This window comes from Rhinoraja longicauda, chromosome 4 (assembly GCF_053455715.1).
Source record: "Rhinoraja longicauda isolate Sanriku21f chromosome 4, sRhiLon1.1, whole genome shotgun sequence".
In the NCBI taxonomy this organism is placed as follows: domain Eukaryota; kingdom Metazoa; phylum Chordata; class Chondrichthyes; order Rajiformes; family Arhynchobatidae; genus Rhinoraja; species Rhinoraja longicauda.
Window position 1 is genome coordinate 46393845 of NC_135956.1, and position 12142 is coordinate 46405986.

Sequence of the window (12142 nt, forward strand, 5' to 3'; positions counted from 1 at the left end):
TCTGTACCATTTAATATTGAATTCATGGGCCCGTTTTACTACTCAATGATGAGGCATGGCATAGATTAGGCACAAAATTACATGGGTGGAAGGGTATTCCAAAACACCTCAGATATGGACTCTGCATATTGTGAGTAAGGTTACAGATACCAATTTACCAAAGATAGACACGAAAAACTCGTAACTCAGCGGGACAGGCAGCATCTCTGGAATGAAGGATTGGGTGACGTTTTGGGTCGAGACCCTTCTTCAGACTGGTTAAGGATAAGGGAAATAAGAGCTATAGTTGGTGATGTGGAGAGATAAAGAACGATGAATGAAAGATATGCAAAAAAGTAACAATGATAAAGGAAACAGGCCATTATAAGCTGTTTGTCGGGTGAAAATGAGAAACTAGTGTAACTTGGGTGGGGGAGGGATAGAGAGAAGGAATGCCGGGGCTACCTGAAGTGAGAGAAATCAATATTGTAAGCTGTAAGCTGTTCAAGCAAAATATGAGATGCTGTTCCTCCAATTTGCGTTTAGCCTCACTCTGACAATGGAGGAGACCGGGGACAGAAAGGTTTGTGTAGGAATGGGTAGGAGAATTGGTATCCAGCGATCAGGTTGGTTCACATGGGCAGAGCGAAGGTGTTCCGCAAAACGATCGCCCAGTCTGTGTTTGGTCTCGCCGATGTATAAGAGTTCACATCTTAAACAACGGATACAATAGGTGAGGTTGGAGGAGGTGCAAGTGAACCTCTGCCTCACCTAAAAGGACTGTCGGGTGCGAGGGAGGAGGTATAGCGACAAGTGTTGCATCTTCTGCGGTTGCTGGGGAAGGTACCGGGGGAGGGGGTGGTTTGGGTGGGAAGGGATGAGTTAACCAGGGAGTTGCGGAGGGAACGGTCTCTGCGGAAGGCGGAAAGGGGTGGAGATTGGAAAATATGGCTAGTGGTGGGATCCCGTTGGAGGTGGTGGAAATCCAACACCAAATCTATCTTACAACTGTATATAGACAACTCAGCGGGTCAGACAGCATCTTTGGAGAAAAGGAAAAGGTGATGTTTCAGGTCGAGACTTTCTTCAGACCGCGAGTCAGGGGAAATGGAAACGAGAAATATAGACAGTGTTATAGAGTGATATATAACCAATTAATGAAAGAAATGCACAAAAGTAACAGTGATAAAGAGAATAAACTATTGTTAGCTGTGTGCTAGGTAAAAACGAGTTACAAGTATAAAACTGTACTTGTGTTTTGCTTAAACAATCTTCACAGCTCTTTACAGCAAACAAAAGAAAATGTAAATTCATCTCTAAGCCACACGTTGGTGAAATTTTAGCTAAATCTGGAAAATGTTTTATTTTCTTTAGTCTTCAATTGGTCTTGCATTGTAGTAAAAGGCAGGCAAGAATTCCTTCACACTTCTGATTACTAGGCTAAAGGTGTGTGTTTATCTCTTGAACTACCTAACCCACAGGCCAGTAATCTAATTGAATGGATGGAATTATACTGGTGGAGTCTGAAGAAGGGTCTCAACCTGAAATGCCACCTATTTTCTTCAGAGACGTTGTCTGACCTGCTGAGTTACTCCAGCTTTTTGTGTTTATCTTCAATCCAATTGAACTGCCTACTAGCTGATTCTGTTTCAGAATCACAGCAGAAAATGGAAGCAGCGCCAAAGAAAAGCATTTGTATGTAATGCCAAAGCTAGTGTAACTATTTGGCTAAATCTGCACACTCAATTGAAGCAGAAGGTTTTAATTTTTTATTTTTGTTCTTTGGAACATCAACCTTGCATAATCTTATTTTTCCCCCAAACCCCCTCCTTTGACGGAGCATGCCTGCTTGCAGTGAAATTATTAAGTCATGCCCCTTAATCGGATTTCTATTACCTATTAAAATATATAATTAAAGCAGCCAATTTGCTCCAGATGGGCAGCCATTCAGAAATTACCAGGGCTTGAGCCTTTGGAGGTAATAACACTCAAGGCTCTTTACTGATTTTTCACATGGGTGGAATTGGAAGATTTATTCCCTAAAACATTGGTTTAAAAACCCCACAAGCTTTCGTAATGAACACAGATCTTGGCTTTACCATTTACCATTAAAATGAAGTCTTTGAAAATGATTGATTGGATCTGAGATGTTCTTTGTGTTTGCTTGTAACAAAATAATTAAAACATTGCTGATATTCTCCTCTCTCCTGTGATCAAGCTGCACTTTTTATTAGACTTTATCCCAGTCACTGACCTGAAACGTTAACTCTGAAACATTAGCAGAGACGGAGAGAAATGACTTTTCACTGCGCTAGTTTTCAATTGACCTGTGCATGTAGAAATATATTTGTGTATATATAATCCCTCCCTGGGTTATAGGTGCCCAACCTGGGGACATAATATATAAATAATATAATTAAATTCAAACAAGAACCTGGCTTGGAAAGTAACTTTCCACGTAACCTCTGCACTGTGATCATACACCATTATCTCTTTACAAACATAGACTGCCAGTTTCACTGCATGAGAACACTTAAGAGAGTTGCTTAGTAAATTGACAAGCAATTGCTTCTATTGATGTATGTGAAAGATATTCTATTAAATAACATGAGAGCCACGGGCTCTTCAAGCCCATCGAAACCAGCCCTTGACCATCTGTCTATCTCCAAATCCAGGGAAAGTGTTAAAAGTCCCATAACATTGCCACTGATGCTCTCTCTGTTGGAAATCACAAGGGACGGAGATGATGCCAACATAACCGTGTTGAGTTGTGCAGCATATCAAGTAGACTGTCCAATCATAACTGAATGTGGTGAAAGAGGGGGTGCTTTTAGTGGCTGGGGTGACTCGTGGAGCTGATGCCAATGCATTATGAGCATCTTGCTTCTTGTGACTAGAGCCAATCCTTTACCTTTTTAATTAATTCTATGCTACACAACTCTATGACTAATCGCAGCAAACTTTGAAATCGCGGATGGAATAGAGTCCTATAGTGTGGAAATAGGCCCATTGGCCCAACTTGCCCACACCAACCAACATGTCCCATCAACACTTGTCCCACCTGCCTGCGTTTGGCCCATATCCCTCTACACCTATCCTATCCATGTACTTGTCCAAATGTTCTTTAAAAGTCTCCAGCAGCTCGTTCCATCCACCCACCACCCTTTGTGTAAAAACAAGTTACCCTTCAGGTTCCTCCCTCACCTTAACCCTTTGTCCTCTGGTTCCCGATTCCCCTACTCTGGGCAAGAGACTCTGCACGTTTACCCATCCATTCCTTTCAAGATTTTGTACACCTCTATAAGATCATCCATCATTCTCCTGCACTCCACAGAATAAAGTGCGAGGCTTCATCACCATTCCCTATAGCTCAGGCCTGGCAACATCCGTGTAAATCTTCTCTGCGCCATTTCTAGCCTGATAACATCTTTCCTATAACATGGTGCCCAAAACTGAGCACAATGCTCTAAATGTGGCCTCAACAACATTTTAAATAACTGCAACATGATCCCCCAACTTCTATATTCCATACTGTGACTGATGGAAGGCCACAGTGCTGAAAGCCTTTTTGACCACCCTATCTACCTGCGATGCCACTATGTTCACTATATATGATAATAAATCCTTAATTTTAAAAACCAGATCACTCTGAGAGGTGAGCAGTTGTCAATATGCCCCATCCAGCAACAGCGTGTACATTATTTATTGTTGGAGGGAGGGGGGAGGGGGGGGGGGAGGGGGCAGATAATTAATTGCCAGTGCTTGCAGGCATTTGGAATGAGGAGAGCAAGAGTGTAGAAGAGGATCATATTTTCTAGTACAAGTCATGGGTTTGCTTTTGTAAACCATGTGGCTGTCTTGCACTAGCTGCATTTCTAAAATGTGCTATTTCTTCACTAAATTAGAATGAAAAACCACCTCTAATCTTTCATTACATCGTTGTTTAGATGTTTATAGTACCTGTAGAACTGAGTCATTCAAAAAAGATCCGAAAATAGTTTCTTGCCCCAGACACCCAGGCATATCACGTGTTAGGTGTGGAAGTTTTAATTGCTGCTAGCTTTAAAAAATATATATTTCCTGACTTGGTAAATAATATTGCTGGCAAGACTAGCCTGTTCCAAATAGCCCTTTGAGGAGGTGGTGGTGAGCTGCTCTCTTGACTGCAGACTTTCTGGTGAAGATGTCTTTGGGGAGGGAATGCCCAGATTTGGACATTGATGAAAGAGTGCAGCTGTATTCCCATGTTGGGATGCTGTGTGTCTTTGGTGGCGGAGGATGCAGGTGTGGGGAAGCTTGGGCGAGACAGGGATGTCTATCCTGGAGAGAGGTCGCTGCAGCACCAGTGGTGGAGTGAATGCACGGTTAGGATGAAAGATGAGGTGCCGATCAACCATGCTGCCTTGTGCTGGATGGTACCAAGCTTCTTGAGGATCACTGCAGCTGTGTCAAGTTAGGAAAAGGGGACGTACAACGAGATCTGGGTGTCTTAGTGCATCAGTCACTGAAAGGAAGCATGCAGGTACAACAGGCAGTGAAGAAAGCTAATGGAATGTTGGCCTTCATAACAAGAGGAGTTGGTTATAGGAGCAAAGATGTCCTTCTGCAGTTGTACAGGGCCCTAGTGAGACCGCACCTGGAGTACTGTGTGCAGTTTTGGTCTCCAAATTTGAGGAAGGATATTCTTGCTATTGACGGCATGCAGCATAGGTTTACTAGGTTAATTCCCGGAATGGCGGGACTGTCGTATGTTGAAAGACTGGAGCGACTAGGCTTGTATACACTGGAATTTAGAAGGATGAGAGGGGATCTTATCGAAACATATAAGATTATTAAGGGGTTGGACACGTTAGAGGCAGGAAACATGTTTCCAATGTTGGGGGAGTCCAGAACCAGGAGCCACAGTTTAAGAATAAGGGGTAGGCATTTAGAACGGAGATAAGGAAAAACTTTTTCAGTCGGAGAGTTGTAAATCTGTGGAATTCTCTGCCTCAGAAGGCAGTGGAGGCCAATTCTCTGAATGCATTCAAGAGAGAGCTTGATAGAGCTCTTATGGATAGCGGAGTCAGGGGGGTATGAGGAGAAGGCAGGAACGGGGTACTGATTGGGAATGATCAGCCATGATCACATTGAATGGTGTTGCTGGCTCGAAGGGCCGAATGGCCTGCTCCTGCACCTATTGTCTATTGTCTATTTATCCAGACAAACAGAGAGGCAAAGGAAATTATTGTGGTCCTTTCACCTTTTTTTAACTGCACTTTCTCTAAGCTGTAACATTATATTCTGCACTCTTACTTATTTTCTCTTTGCACTACCTGCTATAATTGTGCATGGTTTGATTATACTCAAGGTATCATTTGACTAGAAAGCAGGCAAACAGGTTTTCACTAAAGATAGACACAGAGTGCTGGAGCAACTCAGCGGGTCAGGCAGCATCTCTGGAGGAAAAGGACAGGTGACATCTTAGGTCGGGACCCTTCTTCAGACCCTTCTACGAGTCTGAAGAAGGGACCCGACCCGAAACAACACCTACCCTTTTCCTCTAGAGATGCCGCCTGAGTTACTTCAGCACTTTATGTCTATTATTTGGTATAGCCAGCATCTTTACAAAGGTTTTCACTAACTTGGTATATGTAATAATAATAATAAGCCAAATAAATGCCAGTATTCCATCATACTACTGCCTTTCCCTTTATTATTTTATCTTTCCTACTTTGATGTTTTAGCTGGTTAAAAATAGATACTTGTGAATTATAACTGTAACTTTACGTAAGTCAGTCAAATAGTGATTAGAGGAACGAGGATGGTTGTAGCAAGGCCCCAGATAAAGATGGGGTTACTTTCCTGAGAACTTCATAACCTGAACTGTCTGCAGGTTGGAAATTAATAGAGATGGCAGAGAGAGCAGACATGGCAAGAGTGGCTACCAGTCAGCCTCATTGACTCTCGGCGAGTGAGTCTACTCAACACTTCCACCTCTGCACAGCTTGATTAAACACCTGATTATTATGGCTCGGATGACGGGGGGTGGGGTGTAGAGGAGAAAAGATTCCCCCATTTCCACCCTGCAATAGAAGCCTTTATCCTCAAAGCTGCCAGAAAATCCATCCTGCCAGTCTCCCATACGCTTGTTAACTCTTAATTATTTATGTGTAAGAAGGAACTGCAGATGCTGGTTTAAACCGAAGATAGACACAAAAAGCTGGAGTAACTCGGCGGGACAGGCAGCATCTCTGGAGAGAAGGAATGGGTGACGTTTCCAGTCGAGACCCTTCTTCAGACTCAATAGGTGACGTTTTGAGTCGAGACCCTTCTTCATTATTTATGGTTCAGTTGGGTAGATAAGACAAAGGTGTCTCTAGTTATAATATGTTTTTGTTTTAGGGATACGGTCCCTTGGGCCCACTGAGTCCACACCGACCAGCGATCCCCATACATTAGTTCTATCCTACATACTAAGGACAATTTTACTGAAGCCAATTCAGTTACAAACCTGAAAGTCTTTGGGATGTGGGAGGAAACCGGAACACCCAGAGAAACCCCACACGGTCACAGAGTACAGTTAGCACTCGTGGTCAGGATTGAACCCAGGTCTCTGGCGCTGTAATGCAGCAACTCTACCACTGTGCCGCTCCCAAAATTATTTATGGTTCTGTTGGCAGAATACCTCCAAAGAATGTTGATGTGTTTCAAATGGCAAGAGTGCTTTTTCCAAGAAACTTTTATTTAAAAAGAAAACATAAATGGTTGTGTTGGTGCTGCATGGGAGGTGCCTGGAAGCAGATTTCAAAAGAGAACTGGAACTTTACAAGAAAAGAATATGTTTGTTGGCCATACTGAAAAGGCCAAGGGAGTGGGACTGTTTAGCCCTCTGCAAACATGCGTCTTTAGTTGGTAAAAGATCAGCTGGCATGAGCTAATCGGGTGTCAACACCGACTCAATGGCACTTAACTGATCAAAGTCCTAGAACCAACATGATGGGCTGAATAGACCGCTGTGAGATTCTCTGATTCAGGAGTATAAACCAATACAGCTTTGAATCAGATAGTTAAACAATGAACAGCAGAAAGTGGGAAATTCTGATAAACCCATAAATATAACAATCCATAAAGATCGATCCTGAAGACTTTTTCTGTTACATTTACCACCACACTCCCTTTTCCACGGCACTGATTTCAAGTTAAGTACTAATTATGTCTGTCAGATTTTTCTATGAACTGCAATCCTTCATTTGTGGAGTTGTGTTCCAGTAATGTACGATAATGTAGGCTAGCAGAGCAAAGACTAACTCTGTTCGCTTGCCAGCATTTATCAGATCCATCTTGTTCTTGTGTTCTGTTCCAGTGCTGTTCACCACCCATTCATTACCCAAAATGCAGATCAGCAGTGTAGGTTTGGTTTATGATGCCTCTCTCTTGGCTAGAAGCTTGTGTGTAATCAGATCAACACTTCAATGCAATGTTGAACATTGCCCGCAAGGACCCACTATCGTCCAACTGCAGCTTTGTCTCATGCTGGTTTGTTTTGTTTGTAAAGCACAATTTTATTGATTTTTGTTGCACTTATTCTGATTAATTTCAGTGTTAGCCCACCATACAATCCCCCCTCTCCGTTATAATCTAATCCTATTACTTGTCTCTTGGCAGGCTGAAGCAAGGAGTGTCAGCAAACTATTACTACAGAGGGCAACAATGGTGAATGGTAAATAATGTCTTAGTGTAGGTCAATGGCAAAAGGATGAAAGGAGATTTAAGGGGTGTGTAGGAGAGAATACATTGTAGAGAAACCGCTAAAGGGAGGAGAAATAGGAATGGAAATGCTGGGAGCTGGCATGGACATGGTGAACCAAATGGTTGCCTATTTCATAATAGGCAAGTTAAACATTTTTTAGTAAAGACAGCAACAAAAGATGGTTTAATAAGATCTGCAGCTTTATTTCATTCGGTTTTTTAAAAACAATTATATTTTAACACAATCTGGTTTATTTGAGCCTTTCTCGTCACACCCAACCCTTCTCATCATTCTAAAATTAACTCTCACAGCTAGGCCTTCTCCCTTCCACACGTGTGGTTATCTATCACAACCCTTAACAACCCCTCCCCCCCCCCCCCCCCCTCCCCCAACCTCCCCACACCCTCAACTGTTTCTATGTCACTTGCCTCCACTCTCTTGTTTATTGGCAGATTGTGCATTCTGCTGAATGGGTTCAGCAGAATTCAGGGTTCAGCAGAATTCAGAAACTCTTGAATTTTGGGCATTCAATTCTCATGGGTCTGATCCACTGCTCAAGTGGATTATGGCTGTTCTTTTAGCTGCACATTCCTGCACTGATCCCGTATTCCTTGATTCTCTTAATGTCTTAAATTCTTTCGATCTCTGACTTGAAATACTGAACCTACACAGCTCTCCGGCATACAGAATTTCATGGAAGATTAGTGATTATATTTTCGATTTTCTGCGCAGCACACTGCCATCTCGACATCTCTAAAGAAGGGTCTCGACCCGAAACGTCACCCTTTCCTTCTATCCAGAGATACTGCCTGTCCCACTGTGTTACTCCAGCATTTTGTGTCTATCTTCGCTGTAAACCAGCATCTGCATGCAGTTCCTTCCTCTACAAATGAAAACATCTTTTGTCTGCAATGGGAGTCTTTCATAATTTAGGACATTTATTGGCTTGAACATCAGCACAATAATTTCTACTGAAAACAACCCAACGTGTTCAGATTTCAGATGGGTTCACATCTTTTTCTACTGTGACTTGCTGTATGAACATTGGCACTTGCACACATCCACCAGCTTCCTGCTTTCCTTCTGTTCTTTGCTTTAACATTCATTTTCCTTCTCAAATGTTGAAAGTCAAGTTGTCATCACAGTACAAAGTGTTTCAAGCTTCCAGACAATCTGTGAATAATGAACTGAAGGGCCTGTGTAGAAAAGTGGAGAGATATTGTTTATTAACTTGAAGAGCAGACTCTTGTAAGCTATAAACTACCTCTTGATATTGAAGTCATCTTTGGGTACTAGTGATATGAAAAGAATAGTGGACCTTCAATTGTCCTGTCACGCACCTTCAAGTGATCATTTATCGCAGCTCCACCAATTTGCACAGCTTTAGGATTTGGAAGGTAACCCGATGGAAACCAACCCGACTAAAGAGTGTGCAAACTCCACGCAGGCTGTTTTGACTTGAGAACAGAACATGGGTGACTGGGACTTGGGAACCAATACTTACTGCTGTCCTTCAGTGTCTTCCCTATCCTTGAGCTTTGTGACACCGGCAAAGAGCAGCCCCCTGAAAGTATGGCAAATGTAGTGTGGTGTTCCATGTTAGCCCAGACTATTGGTTCTCAAACGTGAGTGGGCAATGACATTACAGTGGGAGACCATGCACCAGTTTTCATTGCTGTGGAGAGTTAGCAGCTTCAGATTCCTAGGCATTAACACCTCAGGTGATCTGTCCTAGACGCAGCACATAGATGTAATCAAGATGAAGGCATGACAGCGTTTTTATTTTTCTTAGAAGTTTCAAGGCATTCAGCATGTCTCCGTACACGCTAACAAACTTCTACAATGCACTGTAGAAAGTATCACAAATAGTTGCAACATAGCCTGGCACGGCAATTCCAATGCAAAGGAATGAAAGGGGCCTTGGGGAGTGGTGGACGCAGTGTGATCCTTAGAGTTACAGCCCCTCCACACCACCAAAAGCATGCAATGAAACCCTGTCTCAGGAAGACTGCACCTATCATCAAGGATACCCACCAATCTGACTGTGCCTTTCCCACTGTTATCTTCAGGCAGATTTCAAGGAGTATGTCAATGTTTAAACTTCTTAAGAAAAGAAAGTGGAACTATCTGGTGTTGGACTGTACGTGTAGCAGGTTGTCCACACCAGTCTTCTCTAAAGTGGATTGGAAGTGAAGTTATTTAGCTCATCTGATCCTGATGTGTGCTGTGGAAGGGTTCCGTTTCCTTACTATTTCTACTTTCATCTTTACAAACATTTTAACAATTTGTTTTCATTGTCTTCTGAACATGTCTAAAATAGAATTAACTATAATTATTTGCACCAAGTTTATTTACTCCTCCATGTTTAAACAATATGGTTGGGTCTGATTGCTTCAGTAATTTCAAGTACTATAAACCTAAAATATTTTAACATTCAGATATTTTTGTCTGACTGTTTTCTAATTTGTCACTTAAAAGTACTTGCAATGATTCAAAACTAGGGAAAGTGTACCATTTATGAAAATCCTTCTCTTGTATTGTATAAGATAATATTATTCATGCAATTTATGTACTTCAATTCAAGACTTATTCAATTGCAACCCAAATGAGAACAAATTTTATTAAGACAGTAGCATTTGTTATCTCAACTGTGCTACATGGGAAAGATCGACCAAAAGATATTTAAGTCAGGACATTGTGGTTCGTTCTCAGCTTTAATGATAAAGTTTCTAGACTTTCAGCTAGAGGGGTGGAATTCACATTTCATTTCTGACAGGCATCCCCATGGAGAGGGAGAGAGTGTCTTTTGCCGGTTCTCAGCTGGATAACTTAAGTGGAAGTTTATTGTTGCAAGAAAATGTTTCTTTCCTTTAGTTGGATGGGGGAGGAGAGAGAAGATTTTGATCATAATGAGAATAATTCAAAAGTCCACCATTCAGTCCCACTATATCGTGTGAAGAATGGGAAATGTGGCAAGTAGCAGCTATTAAATCTAAACTTGGGAGATAAAAACATTTTGAGCATTCTTTGAGATTTCTACCACAGGTCGAAAGGAGAATTTTAATTTTAGGCTCTGGTCCACGTGAGTTATCAATGAATGAAATATGTTTTAGCCTCTGCCTGTGAGTAGATGTACAGAGATTAAGTGCTGCATTACTGCAGTCCAATAAAATTAGATCAAATTTAAAGGCAGATACCTTTTTGGTTAATTTAGATAATCTGAAGCAAGTTTGGAATTTAATAATTTTATTCCTACTTCGTAGTCATTATTATCCACGCATAATACTTCTTTCGGAAAACTAATTAATCAGTCAGAAATTTTAGTTTAGAGATTCAGCGTGGAAACTGGCCCTTCGGTCCACTGAGTCCACAACGACCAATGATAACCCATACTCTAGTTCTATCCTACACACTAGGGACAATTTTATAGAAACCAATTAACCTACAAACCTGCACATCTTTGGAATGTGGGAGGAAACCAGAGCACCCAGAGAAAACCCACTTTGGTCACGGAGAATGTACAAACTCTGTAGAGACAGCAGCAATGGTCAGGATTGAACCCATGTCTCTGGCTCTGTAAGGCAGCAACTCCACTGCTGTACCATTGTGCTGCCCTAGTTGTGATGTTCCGTACTATAAGATTATATGCAGGTTTATTTAAGATTATAAAAGGTTTCATTCCAAATGCATAATTTACAGTTGACGTACTGGAAAGTGTTCTTATGTCCTTGATGTGAATGAGCCTTTATTTGCTAAACTGTGCAAATACTGTTCTAGTTTTCTCTGTGATTATTTATGTGGTTTAGGGTTTAAGCAATAAATAAGTAGAAATTTAATGAAGGTTCTTTGAACGCACTTGAATAACTGGTACTTTGGTGATCATATGTCGTTCAAAGCTTCATTTCCGATTCTGATTGCATTTTGGCTGCTCATTTTGAAACCAAAGTTTTAAGGCAGTGTTGATCAGTCCCAGTTCCTGGAAATCAATTTCATTGAATAAACAGTGCTTCTTCCTTTTTGCTTCTCTGTGGGGCATGGCACCACCTTTAGTGGGATAAGTTCAGCAGGTTGTTTCCAAATTTGGTACATTGTCTTTTGTGGTGCCTTAAAAGTGCAAGAACTTAATTCAACAAAATGGCTCCCTCCCTCTCGAGTGAGGATTGAGGAGTTGGTGAATGTAACATTTTCAATCTACCATTGAATGAGGCTATCTGGGGTTTAAAGGGATAGGCTATGAGAGCAAAGCAAAACTGTAAAGTGCTGATCTCTGCAATTTTATCAACGATGCCTGTAATTCCCTGAAAGCCCAGTTGCTGCTTCCACGAGATTTCATGGATACAAACCCAATATATCTATTAACTGTTTTATCATAATACACTTTTTAATCTTAAAGAATTCACGTTATTTTTTTTTAAAGGAAGTTGCAACTAA

At 41.5% G+C, this 12142-nt stretch overlaps 1 protein-coding gene across 3 annotated transcripts in view; it reads left to right on the forward strand.

The window, feature by feature from the left end:
* Nucleotides 1-12142, forward strand: part of zhx2a (zinc fingers and homeoboxes 2a) — a 71644-nt gene that overhangs the window by 23964 nt on the left and 35538 nt on the right. The window contains exon 1 of one of the 3 annotated variants that reach the window (XM_078397669.1): nucleotides 6216-6268. The exons of the other annotated variants lie outside the window; for them this stretch is intronic. The gene's annotated coding sequence lies outside the window, so the exon portion shown is untranslated. Of the gene's footprint in view, nucleotides 1-6215; nucleotides 6269-12142 lie in introns of those variants that run through there. 3 annotated transcript variants of the gene reach the window in all.